General features: G+C 40.7%; 1 protein-coding gene across 12 annotated transcripts in view; it reads right to left on the bottom strand.

Annotated features, from left to right (window-relative positions):
• Positions 1-18,450, bottom strand: part of LOC117587869 (protein sickie) — a 195,544-nt gene that overhangs the window by 18,865 nt on the left and 158,229 nt on the right. The window contains exon 1 of one of the 12 annotated variants that reach the window (XM_034278848.1): positions 10,869-11,077. The exons of the other annotated variants lie outside the window; for them this stretch is intronic. The gene's annotated coding sequence lies outside the window, so the exon portion shown is untranslated. Of the gene's footprint in view, positions 1-10,868; positions 11,078-18,450 lie in introns of those variants that run through there. 12 annotated transcript variants of the gene reach the window in all.

The raw sequence follows: 18,450 nt of genomic DNA, 5'->3' as shown, positions 1-18,450 counted from the left end.
TCTCCAAAAATATCATACAAATAACCCATATAATAGGTTATGAGTGCATAAATCCTCTTAAATCCTGCATATAAACCCCATACACACACGCATTCCCTACAATCCACAGAGCCATTCACACACATTTGTACATACTTGAAGAGATATTTCACAAATTTTAGATGCGTGCCTGCCTTTGCGATAGTATCGAGGCAATCAATCAAACCTTTCAGTGCAAGGCATCTCGGATGACAATGTGAATCACCATCTACGGTTTTACAAGCACTGCTGCAGCTGACACTCACTCGACCGACGAGACAAAAAGTGTTGCAGTGGCAATGCGGAAATCTCTTGAAATTTATGACCTATGCAAAAAACAACACCAACAACAACAAATAGGCAACGCAAAATCATTTCAGAAGACAACAAAAGTGGCATTGAAGTGACTCAGCCTGAGGCTAGGAGTTGAGATCAGCTCAGGCTACAGGTTTGAGAGCAGTTAGGCTGCAATTTAAAAGCATTTCAGGCTACAGTTCGAGCAGCCCAGACTACAGTTTTAGAGCAGCTGCAGCTACGAGTTTGGCGATTAACTCCGGTTAAAGTTTCCCAGATACACTTTGAGAGCCACTCAGTTTCAGTGCAGACCGCAGTTTTACAGCCACCAACTCCTTAGTTGCTCAGCCACAGGACCAGTCAATACTTTCAATCAAACCACGACTCAAATCGTGAAAATTGATTCAAAAACAAAAGGCGCATATAAATCAAATTTTTGTCAAAATTTTCAAGCACCCACAGGGCATCAGACAATCAACAGTCAAACCCGCTCTCTACCCTCCAACTCAACAAGAAAATATTATTTTGAAATGTGACTTTTGTGGGTCATGTGGGCGTCCTAATTGTTTGCATATTTCTTTGGAAAAAGAAAAACTATTGTCTATTGAAATTTATGCAATTGCAGTTTTCATTGGCATTTAATGGGGTATATCTGAAGGTATATATCTTTCAAGAGAAAAATATCTACGAGTGTGGATGGGGTGGGTACAGATGTACGTTGAACTTTTGTGGCCGCCTGCAAATGCCAAAAGTTCAGACTGATTTCCTGTGCGAAGGCGTTTTATTTTATTTACTCTTTTTCTATACCATTTTTTTAGACTTTTTGTTTTGTTTTTGCTGGTTTATTTGTAACGCACCTTTGACAGCAGCATTGACAACTTTCGCCAAAATGCAAAGCCACCAAACCAAAACCAAAGCAGCGCCTTATCGCGAGTCTCTGTCTGTCTGACTTCTCCACCTTTTCTCTCTGCCACTGAGATTTTTGGGTGCTCTTTCCTGTGGGCAGAGGCAGACCACAGACTGAGGCACAGTGTACCGTCTAGACAACGCGGCTGCTGGCTGCTGCTGTTGGGGCGCTGCTGTCTTATCATTGAGCTCGAATCTCAAAAGGAAATTGCTTTAGATTTTTTGTGTAGAAGAAAATATATAAAACTAATAATGAGTGACATTTTCAGTGTCTGAAAACTGTTGGCTGATTAATGCATTAAGGAAATGAAACATCACACGACGAGGGGTACTCATCGTATTTGTATTTGTGTGGAGATTAAAGCGATCAAGAGATCAAATCAACACATGTTCTGCCGTCTTGGGGGTCGTCTGCTGCCCGGGAACACACAAAATGCGCTACATTTTATTTTTACTGATGATGATGCTGTCTGTTGACATTGGGTCTCTCAGCTTTCATTGATCGATTATTTCAAAGCTACGCTAAAAATACAAAACAATAAAACTCGTTGGCTAATTGTGTCACAGGCAAAATATCCGAAAAATTCTACGCCACTTCAATGCCAAAAACTGGTTGAAAACAGAAAAACAGAAAACAAAATTCATGACTTTGGCGAGCTGTCAACTGCATAGCTAAGTAGCCTCTCAGGTTATGGTTTCGTTTGGGTGTTCAATTTGACAGACACTCAATGGCTGTCTTTTATTTTGGCTGCTCAAGAAGGCTGCTGCTCGACTCTGCTCCCCCCCCAATCATCATTTAAGGTGTGTAAACCATTATTAATAATAAAGCAAAGCAACAAAAATTTAATGCCCGGCATTAAAGTATTTTATAGATCATATTTCAAATTTATATAGAAATTAACGCTGGAAATATATGTTTTCCGTTGACAGCAGCAAAAGGCTGCCGCCTGCCGTCTGTACAACATTGCCAAAGTTATTTCCATTGAATTTTTTTTTGGGTTGCCTTTGGTGGCTTATCATCGAACGGTTATCGCCCAGAGTGAACTCAAAGACCGTAAAATTAATAAATTTATGTATTTATGCAAAAAAATAAAAGAAAACAACGTAAAGCACAACAAAGTCTTGAAAGGGGAGCGCCAGGCGCGATCTACAAAAAAAACTAAGCGCTATCGTTGCTCTTGAAGTGGGTATTGGGATTTTGGGTAGAAGTTTGGCAGGGCAGTACAAAATATGAGAATTTTAAGCAGAAGTTTGTCAAATATGGGAAGAAAGAATCTAGTAAATAGAATCTTAATTATTATATAAGGCAGAATCATTATAGTATCATGTGAAATGTTCAGGAATGAATAAGTGAATTGGGTTCAAAATTGGTTCATTAACTGAACTGAATTTGTGTGCTAAGAATGTAAACAGAAGTGGCGCAAATGTGCAAAACTAATTAGTGGCCGCCTTTAAGTTAAATCCTTTGCTGTTGAGTCACTAAATTATATGTAAAGGTAACAATAATTTATACAACAAAACCCTTACAGAAAAACACACAAATGCGCACAGATTGCAGTCTCAAGCATGGCCTCGGGTTTAAGGGTTTCCAGGGGGTAATCCCATCACATTTAACCCAGCTTAAACAATATTAAGTTGTACCTGCACGGGGATTAACCTGATCAACAGGGTATTTAGAATTTCAGCACAGATTTTGCTACACTTTTGCTGGTCATATATATTTTTCTTGTATCTCTACTCTGACGTTTATCGAAGTGCATTAATTAGACACGAAACCTGCTGTGTGAGAGAGGGGAGGCCAGAGTGAAGCCGCTGTCGAAGTTTTCGGCGGAACTTTATAGCATAGCGGGTGGAACCGGTCTCAAGATGAGATCGAGACGAGTCCCTCCACTCCACTCCACTCCACACACTTCCTCACTCAACGCAGAGCAGCAGCAGCAGCAGCAGCAGCGGAGCAACACTTGACAGCCAGCCGGCCGCAGCATATAAGCACTTTTGTGGAAATTATAAACAATTGAGGCTAATTTAAGTTTTTCGTTCATTTTTTCTTATGCCAGCAAAGGCTTACATCGGATCTGGGTATATATAACAACATTAGGCATGTAACTCGAGAGGGTTTCTGTTGTGTTCATTTTCAATGGGGGGAAATGCGTTTTTTTGCGTCAATCTGCTCGAGCATATGAGATCTTTATATAAACGATGGGGCCAGGCCAGCGAGTGAGCCAGCGAGCCAGCGAGCCTTAATGCATTTCATTAAGAGTAACTTGAGTTGCTCGGCAGGCAATTGCATTTGATTGCTGGACTGGAAAACCAATTGCATAACGAAGGTCGAAAGAAAGGGAAGAGCTTCTCCCTGCCACACAAAAAAACAAGCATCTCTAATGCGGCAAAATCACAGATAATGTCTGCTTAATGATGCAGATAAGTCTGCAGTCTATAAGCTTTCACTCTTCAAGTGTTTATTATCTCAGCAGAGAGCGGGAGAGAATTTGCGAATTTAAGCGTATTTTTGTGCTTCTATCAAATAAGAGATAGACACCTGAGATAAAGAGTGGGGCAAGAGATTTCATGGCTTGAGTGCTTAAAGATACTTTAAACCGATTTTGGATAGCAACAGATTAAAGCGTGAATGCTAATTTATGGGATAATTGCAGCTCAAAGCTGGTTAGCGACTTCAATGCAATCGGAATGGCTTGGCTTGCCTTTCTTTTTTAAGTATTTTATATGGATACGACTTCATTTAATTCCGATTTTCTTTCCCCATTTGTTGGGAAATGAAGTGAAAAATGTTACTATTTGTTCGCAGCCGAATTATATTTAGTCACTTGCTTTCATCGAAATTTTATGATCAAGAATTTACGTTCCTGCTTTCCCTTTTGCTTTCCTCCTTGCCAATAAAGATCCTAATCAAACAGTAGTCTTATTAACCTCTAGAATAAATGTTTAACAACGAAACTGCTGCACATTTTTGAAGCTAAATGTTGATGCATTTTCTCCGAATGTTTTAAGAAAAACAAATCTTCTTTTTGAAGACGTTTTCTTACCACTCTAAGAACATTTCTCTGCACCGCTTTAAACCTCTTAAAAAACCCACACTCATATCTCTATAAACAGCCAGAGGGAGGGAGAAGAGTAGAGGTCTCTGCCAAATGTTACAATGGGATTGCTGGCACCTACACAACAGTTACGAGGCTTTTTGTCGACTATTACGAGCACTCTCTGACACTCGACGTATTATTGTCCATTGGGGATGCATGTTACGGGGGCATAAACAAAGTCAAGAGACCGCCGAACCCCCTTAACCCCAAAGCCCATTGCCCCGAAAAAAAATGCAGAGCCAAAAAAAAATACTACACAATGTAGAGGAGAGAGGCAGAAGGAGTGGGGGAAGAGTTTTTCATTATTATTATTAGCGATGAAGATGGGGCGCTGTAGATATATAATAAGTAGAGACAGAGACAGGGTGATAAAGGGGTGGAGAGTGGAGGCAGAAAACTCATCAGCATAATCAACAAAACAAGAGAGTACAAGGGAAGCAGGCACGAATATTGCATGCAACATGCACACGAAGAAGAGGGACCCTCTCTGACAGAGACAGACAGACAGACAGACAGACAGACACATAGAGTGATGTGGAGTTGTCGTCATTGTTTCGTTTCGTATATATAATAATTTCTGGTACACAATAGTGTTGTGTCCATCAAGTGGACAGATGTGCAGCAAGAGGAACTTCTGTGGCCATTGTAATTACAAATGAAACTCAAGTGGAACTCCAGTTTCAGATCGCCAGGGTCTCCCGTGGAAGACTATATTCTACGATTACATTCTATCTTGCATGCAAACCAATAAATTTCCAATTGCATTTCATTAGCCTGCGAGCATTCAAAGCCCAAGACTGACCCCAGCCAAGGTTTCGGTTTTGTCTGATAAATTGTCTGCTGACGTGATTTGTGTACAGAGAGAAGAGAGAGAGAGGGAAAGAGACCCACAGATACCGACTTCATTCCTATTCCAATTTTCTACTGGAAATCATTTTTGATTAGATTTCTCGAATGTTTTTGTATTTTTCGGTTTCTGTTTTGTATGCAAATTTTCCCTAGCCAAGTGGAAGTTTAGGTGGAAGTGGAGATGCTTTCTATGCGATTGGCATTGTCTGGACATTGTCTGGTTATTGATGGATGTCTGATGGGGATATCTATCTTCCACTACACGTACGATCGATCGTTCGTTCGTTGTTGAAGTAAATCAAGTGAAGGAAAGTGTTGCCATGATTGATAAATTTAAGAAAAAGTGGAAGAACCATTAAGTAAATTGATACTCCTGCCTACTGCATACTGACTCCTCCTGTCTTTGCTCACAATTCAGGGCATAATGATAATTAAATTTACCAGAAACTGCAGAGGCAAAGCGGGGGGACGGACACTGAGCGGCGTGCCCCAAGAAGGGGAGCGCCTTCTGTGGAAATTCAAGCACTAAATGGAAGGCAGCGATAAGATGGAAAACGAGAAATGGAGTTGGAGTACGAGTTGGAGGAGCTGTTTGCTGTCCCTTCCAAGAACTACAATCATCAAGTGGAGCAGGTCGCTCTGTGATGCTCAATGGGTTCAATGTTTGTCAAACTACAATTAGAAAAGAGGAAAATGAAAAGAGGAGAAGGCAGCAGCAACAGCAACAGTGACAGAATGGGAGCCAGAGCTACGATCTAGCAGCTGCCACAATATTAGTTGCAGCTGATTAATGATTGAGTTGCATTCCACTCCGCTTCACTCTTCGCCCGTGTTCTGCTTGTGGCACTCCTCACTCTCTATCTTTATTCTCTCTTATAAAAAGAAGTAGACAAAAAGCCGACATTAATGCCTGTTTATTGAGTGTCAGACCAGGCAAGGACGGCTGCAATTTGATGCCAGCAACAGCAACAGCAGCAGCTGCAACAGGCAACATGTTGCCAAAGGTGCAGCACCAATTAGACAACATAAAGGTGCAACGATAGGGTAAGAAACGTACAGCAGGGGCAGCAACAGCAGCAGCCTTGACTCCATTATTTTCTGAATTAAAAAGGTTGGGTAGCCATTTACCTAATTATTATATTAGTTTGAAAGGCTTTAAGAGTTCTGTTCTGGAGGACTTCAGCTGGAGTTGCTTTTAATTGAATGGGAATGTTGAATTGTGAAAAAGTTCTACTTTATGTAAAGATCACATGGATGGGGAATGGCATGATTACAGGTTGCTTTCAAGTGTTCTAATAAATGGATTAAAGGGAGGAATACTAAATGGTAGCTTTTCTTAATAAGGTAAGCTTTAGAGACGCAGGGAGAGTTTCCTTCCTTAATTAAGTTTAAAATCATCCAAAACCTGCTCTAAGTCCTTCGTTAAATTAACGTTTTTTTTATAGTTAGCTCAAAGACTCCTAAAAGCAGGATCTTCCAGCTTGATATATTTACCTTTTACTTAGTTTAAACAGTTAAAAATATTAAAAATTTAAACATAAATTAATATAATCCCCCATTAAAAAGAGTAAACAAATTTTACATATTCATCGCTTAAATTACTTTACATGTAGCATTCAAATCTGATGTTTAACCTCCCTTTGTTCTTTATCTATTGCTTCCATGTTCATCTTAAGTCTTTAGTCTCCATCTTTCAACATCTTTTAGCACTTCCTTATAATAACATTTTCTACCATACATTCAACATAATTCTAGGCCATTAATTTTCTCACATTTTCTTGAATTTTTCCCATGCTAATTTTCTCTTCCCATTAATGATTTCCTCTCTACAATAATTTCTTGTCCCATTTTGATAATTATCATTTCCTTTCTTGGACACGCACACAAATATTTGTTCCCGCTTTTCCACCAATTAAAGCAGACTTTAGACATCAGACTCTGAACCCTTGAACCCTTTTTCTTTTACTCTAATAAAATATGTATCCCTGTGGCACACAGGTAGCGCCTCCATTAAGCATGCCAGACATGCGCCTTTGGGATTATTTGGGCTCTACATCGATCCGATCCATTGGTTCGGTCATTAGCCCTGCCTGGCACCGGGGACAGTAGCAAACGAATCGATGTGCGGGTCGAGTTGGCTCTTCATAAAATTTGCCTGTTAATTAAGTGACGCCTTACCCAAGCCGTGCCCTGCCCTGCCCTGAATGAGCTCTCTCACGCACGTCTCTCCCTTTGTGTCTCTGTATTTAAGTGTTTCTCTGAGGTTTACTACGGGCACACACAATATGTGTTTGTCGGCTCCTAGGGCTAGAGGGCTGATCAAATATTTACATGGCATTTACATCAAACACAAACAGCCTGAAAAATGCAAAACACTCAACAGCTGCCCCACAGAGCGAGAGACTGTTTGGCGGCATCCAAGAAAAAAACCTTTTCTCGCTCCCTTCCTCCCTGGATGTTCGACAAAAAGGTGCCAAACAGTTGGCAATGCCATTTTAAAATGGGAAAAGTGAAGAAAATTGCAGACTGCCTGTCTCTGTCTCTGCCTTTTAATATCGAGTAGGAAGTGCACAACTGGCAACTCAATGTGGAGGACTCTACTCTCCACAGGGAAAGGCATAGGCCTGAGTGGCAAAAAGTGATCTACAAAACAACATGTGTATCAGAAATTGCCCATCAAACTGTCAGCCGGAAATTGTTATGGACTCTTGAGATCTGTACGCGATCCAGCGATCCATGGCGGCTAACTGAACTGGAAAACTTGAACGTTGTCGACTCGAGTCGAGTCTAGGCTTTTCCTTTGCTATTTTCACACTTTCTCGATGGCAGGCACTGGCACAGGCACAGGCAGTTCAAAGAGAAACGATTATTAGAAATCACAAACAACTTCAAAGTTGTGACGCCTGCTGCCTGCTGGCAGGCAGTGTGCGAAAAATTACAAATTAAAAACTAATTTTCTTTTGCCACAAAACGCCCCTCACGCCCATACCGCCTTACCTCTGCGGGTCTTCTACCATATTTCAGGCAAGACTAATTTTGATTAGCGGCGCATGAAAATTTTCTGCAAGCCAACAAATTGCTGCTGTAGCCAAAAATCAATCTTCATCTTCGAGGCTCAAGCAGAGGCCACAAAGTTCATTCGTAATATTCTTTCAATTAAAATATCTGAAAAAGAAAACTAAAAGTTTCAGTTGCAGGAAGATTCCTCTCGCTCTCCCATAAATCTCGCTCTGTGCGTGGGGAGGTGCCTCTAATAAGAATTTATTACAAAATACTTTTCAAAGTCGGAAAACAAAACAAACACAAAATGGGCAGACAGGATACACCGCGAGGGAATGAGGGTTTGGGAAAAAGGCTGGGAGTTTCCTTCATTTTCTCACTTCCCGATAAAATAATTGATCGCATGCCACGCACACACACAGTCACACACGCACAGGGTAGTGCAGCCTCCCCTACTTGAGTAGGGTGACACCCCGCGGCAGAGACAGCTGCCAAATGCGAGGGAGAGACGATTCGGAAATTTCAGATGGATTCGGATAGAATGGTGTACAGTCCCAGATCTTATCCGATTGATTTTGCTTTTGTTTGCCCAAAAAGTCATTAGCCAAAAGTCAATATGGTGTGAAATTTGGCAACAGACACTGCAGTTCCATTAGCGTGGACTTTTTAGCGTGGCACAGACTGATGTCTATCAGCCATTCACTCAATCGAGCAAACCAACAAAAACTGCAGCCAAAAAACAAACTAAAAATTGCAACAATGGATCAGACAATGTCTTTTATTATCCATTTGGCTGCTGTTGTGTTTCTTCTCCTCCCTCTTGACATGTTTTTGTGCAATTTGTGTGTAGGCTACACACACAGGGGCTTCTGTTTGTTGTCTCTCGTGCATCCAAATGCATCTGACAGTGGCAGCGTGGACAGACCCCTGCAGCAGGAGGATTGAGGGTTGATTAGGGCAAACATTTAGGGTGATCGTAAAATATGAGGGTGGCTGTGACAATGGCAGAGGGAGCGCGGGAGCGAGAGATATGATCAATGTAGGGAAGCTATAAAAAGTGTGTGGGTTATGGAGAGTTTATTATGAGCAGACATGCGAATGCACGTGGAAAAAAGGGGAATCTACAAAAGGTTTTCAAAGTGGTTTCGAAGCCATAAAATAAAATATTTAAGGTTTCAAATGGTTTCGAAATTATTGCATGTTTTTTACGATCCAGTATGTTTAGCAGGCTAGACGGCAAGCAATCAAAATCATTCAGTAAGGTGCTTAAGATATTTTTATAAATGGAAGGAAAGTGTAGATTTCGAAGAGGAAGCTTAAGAAAAGACCAAAGATCTAAAATTTCCATGAAAATAATATGACATCATAATCAATAAACACATTAGTCTCTAAGCTGTTTGGTTTTATGGCTTGGGAACTCTTCTAAAAAGGGCATAAAAATGCGACTTTGTATGACAAATCTATCCAAGCAGCGCCTCAACATTTTTTTCTGATTTTCCCAGACAATTTCCTTTGCTCATTCTATCCTGTCTTTCCATTTTCTCAAGATAATCTCTCTTCGTTTTTGTTTTGTGCTTAGTTTCAGCTCACAAAAGTTCCCATCTTTCAACACGAAAACAAGCCCCCCTTTCCGACAACTCCACCGCCACTGTCTCTTGAACTCCTCTCTTCATTTAAATGGGATGCGCAGGCTTTTCATCACACATGCACAAATACCAAGTACTCGTAGTCGTAGTCGTACGCGTACTCGGTAGAACTCAACAATTTGCCCAAAAACTCATTTCGACATGCTCCATTAAACCATTTTGCCATTGTTGCACTTTGGATTTCGCTTTTTCCCCCGCTAGGTGAAAATACTTCCGTCACTAGCAGCACTGCACTCTGCACCTATGGAAATCTGCTTGGTGTCTGTTTAATTTGTTGCTATTTTGGTGGAAACACAAACAAATAAGCAGAGAGAGAAAGAGAGAGAGCAGAAGAGCGAGCGGTTTACTCCATTCGCACAGCTGATGTAGCAGATTTTCCTATGGCAATAAAGTAATCTGCTGATTGTGCAATTATTTTGTGGCCCCCCCGAAGACCAAGACTGACTTCTCGGTGTAAGTTTACGTGGAGTCGAGAGAGAATGGGTAAGAGTCTGGGAATTGGTCTGCTCTGCAGACAGTGTCTGGAAGTGGAGTGCAGACTGTGTCTCTGGTCTGGGCAATGGTATACGATACCCTCCCTAGCAATGAACACGACTTGGCGACTTGGCCACTTGGCTGTGGTGTCCGCACACAGCTTCCACCTCCTACTCCGCTTCATGTTTAATTGTTGCAACATGCTGTATTGTTTGTTAACTTTTGCTTATCAATTATCTGTTTTTATCTCGTTTTAAACTTTTTTTGTTGTTGTTTTTGTTGTTATCTTTCTGTGTCAGCAGCACACACTCTTTCTTTTTTTCCACAGATATTCTTTTTGGGGTGAATCTTTTGTGCTGACCGGTTCCCATAAACATATATTCATTAATTTTTTGAATCCCTTGTTTTGGATTTTTTTTGCACGTCACATAAAAAACACGTTTCTCATTTGTGGCTTAGGTGGCCCCAAAGGCACTTTAGCACTTTATTTATAGATCTGTGGCGGGGCTTTGGAAATCTCATGAATGAACCTTTGATTTCTTGAAATTTTTTATATTTATTTTTGCTTGAATTTTTCGCTTACAAATCTGCACTTCACGCAACACTTGAGCAATCAGTTGGATAAACAGAGGCGATCGATCGCGTATCGCGGCGTACTATCGAATACGTTCGTTAGGGATACACTCGATCGGCATTGAGTTACAGATACTCTTTACCACCAGAAATTCAGCGAAAACGAACCGCGCTCAGATACAGATACGTGCGACGCGTCAGAAAGTTGAATTGGAAATGTTGATTCAACATGAAAATGTTGAGCAAGATCAGTAGCGAACACAAGAGAGAGAGGCAGAGTTAGACAGAGAGAGCGCGCAGTCTAATGATCAGCAACATGTTGTGTTGCTATTGTTGTGCTCTCTCCTGACACATGTTGCCAGGGTTATGCGTGCGTGTGGCTCGACTCCAAATGCGGAACTGTTCCGTTCTGCCTGCCACACTCGACTCCAAGGCGACTCCAAAATCCTTTTGGCAGCGACTGCCTGCTGCGACGCTAACTGCAGCAGCAGGAGCAGAGGCAGCTGCCATGACGCCAACTTGTCGGCAGCGCCAGCGATGGCGACAAAACAAATAATGGAATCGCACAGGGGAAAAAGCGGAAAAACAAAACGGGCAAAGGCTCTAAATTAGGGGGTGGATGCTCGAAAAATTGAGATGAACCAGGACTAATGGCAGCCGAGGGCGCTACGACACATAAGGGTGTAGTGAATATAAGTTTAGAGGACGAAACGCAGCCAAGCTCCGTTGGAGACAAGGGAATAATGAAGACAGATTCCTCCCTAAAGGCTGGTCGGCAGAGGCGTGTGAAAGAACTCGATTACTTTAATTTTAGAGGGGATCCTCTTTTGAAGGAGCCGCAGAAGAGGGATTTTAATTCCCAAGACACTAGAGACGAAGGGAAAATAAGTATTTTCTAATGTAAGATTGTTTAATAGATTTTTATTTAAATATAGTTCCTGAGGAACATTTTGGAGTTAATGGACTGTAAGTTGGGTTTTCTGTTGTCTTTAAATTTCTTTGATCTACTCCAGACATTCCAGATTATATATTTCCTTATTTAAAAAATATCTTTAAACATCCCTAAAGGAATTTCTGTCCCATCTAATCACAGTTCACCCTAGAAACGGGTTCATCCCACAGAGCCCTTTAACCACTCTTCCATCCCGTAGGGCATCTAATAATCCATCATAGCCGATACCAAAAACTACGTATCCTGCATACGGGATATGCCGCCACAGACCAAAGTCAGGCGCCACTGTGGCGGCACTTCGCACCGTACGCATTTGTATCTGTATCTGTAGCCATAGCCACAGTCGCAGTCTGCGTCTCCCTCGCCTGTGCCGTGCCCCATCGATGACTGCTTTTTTAGACGTTTTGCAAAACTATGCAAAAAGCTAAAAGGAAAAAAATACAAACGCAGCTTCCTGTATGGCCAGGACTTCGTCTGCGACGTCAGCGACGTCAGCGACTACAACAACTCCAACGACGTCGACAACAAAGTGGGAAAAATTGCAAATTTGTGTGTTGTAGATGTAAGGCCAAAGTGAAGGACAAAGTCGTGCGAGAGCCTCCCCCCGTGGCTTCATTTCTTTTTGGCGCGAGACTCTGCGGCGACAGTGAAAAATTGTTCCAGCGACAATGGCCGCCAAAATCGCTACAAGGACTGGCGGAGCAGAGCATCGCAGACATAATAATGCTGTAAAAACATGGGCAATGGCTAAAAAAATGATTGATTATACCCTAAAAAATTTAGATAAAGTCGGGGGTTATTGGTCTGTGGAGCCTCGCCTGCAAAAGTCATTGATATCAGCAGAAATGGTTGGGATTTGACTTGGATTGGGGTTGGATTAAGGTACTTGGCCATAAGTTAAATGAATGCTTTTCTGGCCAAAAACAAATGCCAGAGCCAAGCCATTGATTTCTGAGTTTTAGTTAGGGTTTTGCTGTGGGGAGCTTAAGTGGTGGTTAGGGAGGAGTTTAGTTTCGTAAACACAAATGATGGATGATGGGGACCAGGCGAGTGGAATAAATAAGGCACATTTCTATTAAGGAACGCGAATGTGGTTTTGGGGGTGAGGATTCAGAAAAGAATACTATCATAGAATGGAGGCAGCTGGAGTTTTTGATTGATATTTGTATAAGAATTGATGAAAATATTTGAAATTAAAATATATAGAAAAGAACGGATGCCATTAATGAATTTATGAAGCAGTTCTTTTTCAGAACAAAGACCACTGATCCTGAATATCTTTTCAAATTACGTTGTACATACCAATCATCAGTATAATCATAAATTATACAGCGAAAAATAGTTGAAATCACTTACCTAAAAAGAAAAGAACAATAAAATAGTTTGCCATTAGTTGTGATTGTTACAATAGTTCAGGAAATTGTGTTATGACAGATACATATACTCGTATGTGCTTTTCAACCTTGAATCTAGTTGTATTTCCGCTACTTGAGACAATCAACTTGGATCGGGACAACCCATTATACTATTTAGGTGATTGTTCAGTTTGCTAGTTGCTGATTAAGTTTGCTAGTCTCAGAAATATCACACAAAATACACAAATCTGTTGTCGGAAAAAATCTATGGAAATATGGAATTATATTCCAGCGGTTCCATCGAAGTTTGCTGGTAAAACTCAGCTTCATTTAGTGTTCAACTTATTCCCATTGCATGTCTCTGGCACTCGCATTTCTTTTGCTAAACTTTTCACTCAAACTAAATCCCAAAAAGACATCAGACCAGCTAGCCCTTTGGCTATCTGTATCCCGACTCAACACTCCCTCGATGCCAACTTTCGCCCCGTGCCGTGGCCGTTGTTATCAGGCTAAGCTTTATGGAAGTTCATAATGCGCTTGAAACCGATACAAATACAAATATATATATTTTTATGTACGTATATAAAACCACAAGCAGCTTATAAAACTTCTGAACCTACATCAACTTTAAACAGCTCTGAGCTCACAGAGACGTAGAGAGAGAAAGATTGAGAGCTGCGTTTGTGTTCATGCCTCACGCCTCTCATGTTTTAGAAACCCCAATTGAGCAATCTTATCATTGACCATAAATATTAAACCACAACAACACACAGAGAAAAAACTACAACAGAAAGAGATGCAGATACGAGTGGAGAAAGAGAGAGAGAGAGATAGAGACAGACAATCCCATGTTTTCAGTCCGGGAGCCACGCAATGCGGCCATTTATCACGCACTCGGAATTGACCCAAGTGACCGAAAAATAGTGGCAAAAGAGAGACGGGAGTAGACAGATACAAATACAAAGAAGCAGACTTCATGCATGCCAATGTAATAACATTAAAAGCGTGATGGTACACCCTCCCCCCATGGCTTCCTCCCAGTTCGAACCCACAGCGATAAGACAAAGAAGCATAACTATAAAAATATTATAGTGCGGATCGCCTCAAGCGCCAAAATACACGCGCCAAATCTTGCACAGAGATAGAGATAGAAACAGAGAGAGAGAGCAATGCCAGATGACTCTATCTATCTATTGAAATGAGTGAGGATTGTGTTTGGGGAACATAGAACACGCCCTACAATACTCGTACTCGTACTCGTACTCATGCGAATGGATCTCTATTGAATAGAGTGGGTTAGACGTTCCCCTAAGCTTTTTGCTTCTATTTTCATTAATTGATTTCGAGTTTTTGAATGGAAGCCGGCACTTGAAAGCACTTGAAAGAGGTGGAAATACTTATAGGAGCATAAAAGCTGTACATATTTGGATATGGGAATGGGAAATAGATATGTACATATATTATGATATCTAACTCCACATTATGCGCATTCTTGCTTGTTGGCTATTAATATAGAGCAGAGCTGAAGCTGGTAACATCCGCGTGCTTTTTTTATTTTTTTAATTTTAATTTTTTTTTAAATTTTTTTAAATAAATGCAATTGATTTTTATTTTTTGTTAATAAAACTATTTAATTTTATTTTTTTATATTTTTTTTTAAAGTATATTATTCCTTAATTTTTAGGCCATTTCTTAATTCAAAATAATTCCTCTAAAAAAGCAATAAAAAATCCTCCTTTAAAATCTACAGCATTCAGGGAACAGAAATAAAAGTTTTCAACACTCAAGAGAGAATAAAAACAAAATTCCAAAATGCCAAAAATCCTTCAACAATTGCTTACACACACATGCACATTCCCCACCCACATACACCCACATTGCAGTACATATCCTCGAGAGCATTTCAAAAAGTTCACGAAACTGCATTGTCAGACTCCAGCCTGCTGCAGAGCACCCACAACATTCCTCACACCCCACGTCCCCACACACACACACACTCACACCAACCTCAGTTCGTACACCGCAAAGTGAAATTTCATGACGTTGAAGCTCCTCCACAAACTGTGTGGCGTCTGTCAATAAAGAAATAATAAAAGAAGGGGAGTGGAAAAAGAGTCAAAGATCCAATGGCAAATAATATGCGGCAAAACTGCTGACAGACTGCCAATAGAGATCGATAGAGAGAGACAGGAACAAAGACAGCCAAGCAGACAGCCAGAAAGACATTCAGAAAGACGAGTCATATCGACATTTATGCCATTATTATCCATGGCAGAAAATTTAATTAACGCAACGGCAAAACTTTGCACAAGACAAAAGAAAGGAAGGAAGGGGAAAAGGGAAAATGACAAGAAAAGAAAATCGACATCAAAGTCAATGGGCAATTAAAAAGTTTTATAGTCCAAAGAGACGAAGGAGAAGAAGCGAATTCCTTTTCCCGAATTGCCACAACAAAAGAAGCCAAAAAGTGTAGTTATAAAAATAACACACAAAAGAAAAACTTCTGAAACATTTTAAAGTTTTTATTTGTTAGGTTTGGTGGGGAGGGGGGGGGGGGGGGGGGGGGGGGGGGGAGGGGGGAAGCAGAATTTGAGGCGATATATTTATGAAAAAAGAAAAAGAGGAGAGAAAAAAAAAAAAAAAAAGATAAACACACTCTTTCCNAAAAACGCAACAGTTACTACCTACTTTTCCACTTCAAGTTTCCGCATTATGCGACTGGGACTGGCAGCCCACACACACAGATAAATCATGTTCATGGCGACCCATTTTCCAGCAATGGAAAACCACCTTATACGCCAGTAATCCACAGCCTCGAACCTCGAACCGGAGCCAGACCACACCACATCATGGATGGTCTTTGCTCAAACAGCGATAGAACCAGCGTTAGAGGCAGAGTTGAGTCAGGGAAAGACTCTGTGAAAGAAACAAGGAAAGACTTGGAGAAAGAGTCAGGGGAAGACTCAGAGAAAGAATCATATATAATACTCAAAGGTCAAAAGCAAAAGAATGGAAAAAGAATTCTGAACAGACATAACTTCATTGCAATTATTCCACCGTTTGCTCGACTACTTACGACGACTTCTGTTGTTGTTGTGCACTTTTATGGCTTCGGAAAGTTAGTTCCCATTCTGTTCGTTTGGAAAAATAGCTGGCAAAAAATGACACGAAACTCTTCACAAGTGCAATGAATGAATGAAAGAATGACTGAATGACCCTGCCTGCAACACAGTTGAGTGCACTAGGAAATTGGTAAAAGTTTGAACAAAAACTTTCAATCGGCTTAAAGTTTTCCATCGAAATTCCATCCATCCATGTGTCCATCAGGTTGATTTGCTGGCAATTGGCACGTACCTCGATGGCTTGACCTTGGGACCAGACTTTCTCACACCTAACCATCAGGTGGGTGGAGAAATGGCGGGGGGGAGCAAAGATAGGGGGACTGGTGGTGTGGCAGTGAGAAATACATAAAAGATTTATACCGTCTGCCTGTCTGGCCTCGATAAATTTGATGGTGAAAGGTGTGGGTGGGTGGTGCGAGAGACTCTGCCGAGGAACTCTCTGGCCATAAAATACTTGATGGCCATTCAACATTGTAGACAGACCCTAAAATACCATAATACAGCTGAGCAGCGCCCCCACCACCCCACCCATTCGACTGGAATGCAATTCAAACTTTGTTTTATTTTGTGATGAAAATTGTTTCACAAAGTAAATTTTTCTTAAATGAAATCTACTGCCGTGGGGCGGCTCTGTTCCTGTCCACACATGAGCGTAAAATGTCACCCAAAAGTAGGCAAAAGTTGTGTGCCGTGTGCTACGCCCCCTCGTGTACTTTTGTCTGCCGCGGAAGTTTATCAGACATTTCTCCAATTCCCCACACCCGCGTGACTCTTGTTGACAACACACACACACACACACACGTAGATGCTCCCAAGGAGCCATTCTCTAGAAATGGGATATGACAGGAGGCAACTTGGCGGAAAAAGCTGAAAAGTTTGAATGCATGCTGACGACTTCCTTGATAAGCGAAGCGAATGAATGAATCTCTCAAAGCAGTTTCCACCAAGACTTTTTGGCACGCCATCAGATCTGAGGCACGGAGGTACTGCACAAAAAAAGCAGCACTTCTTAAGGTACTCTTGGTTGCTCGCCACCTAATAAATTGTGCCACAAATGTCCGCGGAATAACCACTTGAATTAATGGACTCTAGGCTGATGATGATGCTGTTCGTGGGGGAGCTATTGCAAGATGTGGGAGCAGAGCCTCATTCTAATAGGCTTCTTATTTGCATGACAATTGTAAGCTTTAAAGTGCATTTTCATTTGGAAATTACAGAGCATACTTTTGGACGAGAAAAAATATATATACATATGTAAGATCTAAGAAAAACTGTGGAAAATGTGTATTCCTTCAAGTCTTTTTAAAAAAATAAAAGGGTGGAAGAATCAGAGAATAATTCAATGGAAATATGCTAGTTGTTTCTCCTTTTCTAATTTTTGCAGAGAATATAATATGATTCACCTTCGAATTAGTAATATGGAATAAGTATAGTAATAAGTAAATAATCATGTACCTTTTATAACCTTTTAAACAGTTCTATGAAATCTCTCTTCTCATGACTTCACATGAATTGAAAACATTAAATTCACGGAAACAAAATAAAGTCGAAGTTCGAATTATTTTCTTAAAACGTTTTGGGCAATTTCACAAATTAAAAGGCAAGAATTCGGTTGTCAAAGGTGAAACATTTATATAGTTTTATAACCAAATTGTAATTGACTTGTAATGAATCAAAAGGAATCTAATCAGCTGAAGGTCTAATTATGTATATAAAATATCCAATTCTAATTGTTTTAAAAGTGCACCGACACGACAGGTATTTACGACCACAAATAAACGAGACATTGAACAATAATAACCATGAAATAAAATAAAATAAATCAAGGTCTCTTCACAAAACAGTATAGCAGTTCTATTAGACAATGACACTCCCCATGTATGCAAACTAAACTACTCTGAATAAAGAATCATTTCAACTGAAGAATTTATCACTTGAAAGCCCTCTTCGAAAACAGCAACCTTGCAACTTCTAAACACTCTTTTGATATATGAAAGGAATCTGTGGCTAAATCTTCCAACTGATGTGAAAGCGAAAACTTTGCGACGCATATTCACGGAATTCAAGGGCGGCCAAGCAGAAGGATTCACACACACGCAGAATGCACTCATAATTCACGCAGAGAAAGAGCTTAAGCCTCAAGGCATTGCCCTTCCCATAAAC

The sequence above is a fragment of the Drosophila guanche genome, unplaced genomic scaffold (assembly GCF_900245975.1).
Source record: "Drosophila guanche unplaced genomic scaffold, DGUA_6, whole genome shotgun sequence".
In the NCBI taxonomy this organism is placed as follows: Eukaryota; Metazoa; Arthropoda; class Insecta; order Diptera; family Drosophilidae; genus Drosophila; species Drosophila guanche.
The sequence above is the reverse complement of the archived record's forward strand: the minus strand, read 5'-3'. Positions and strand labels throughout refer to the sequence as shown.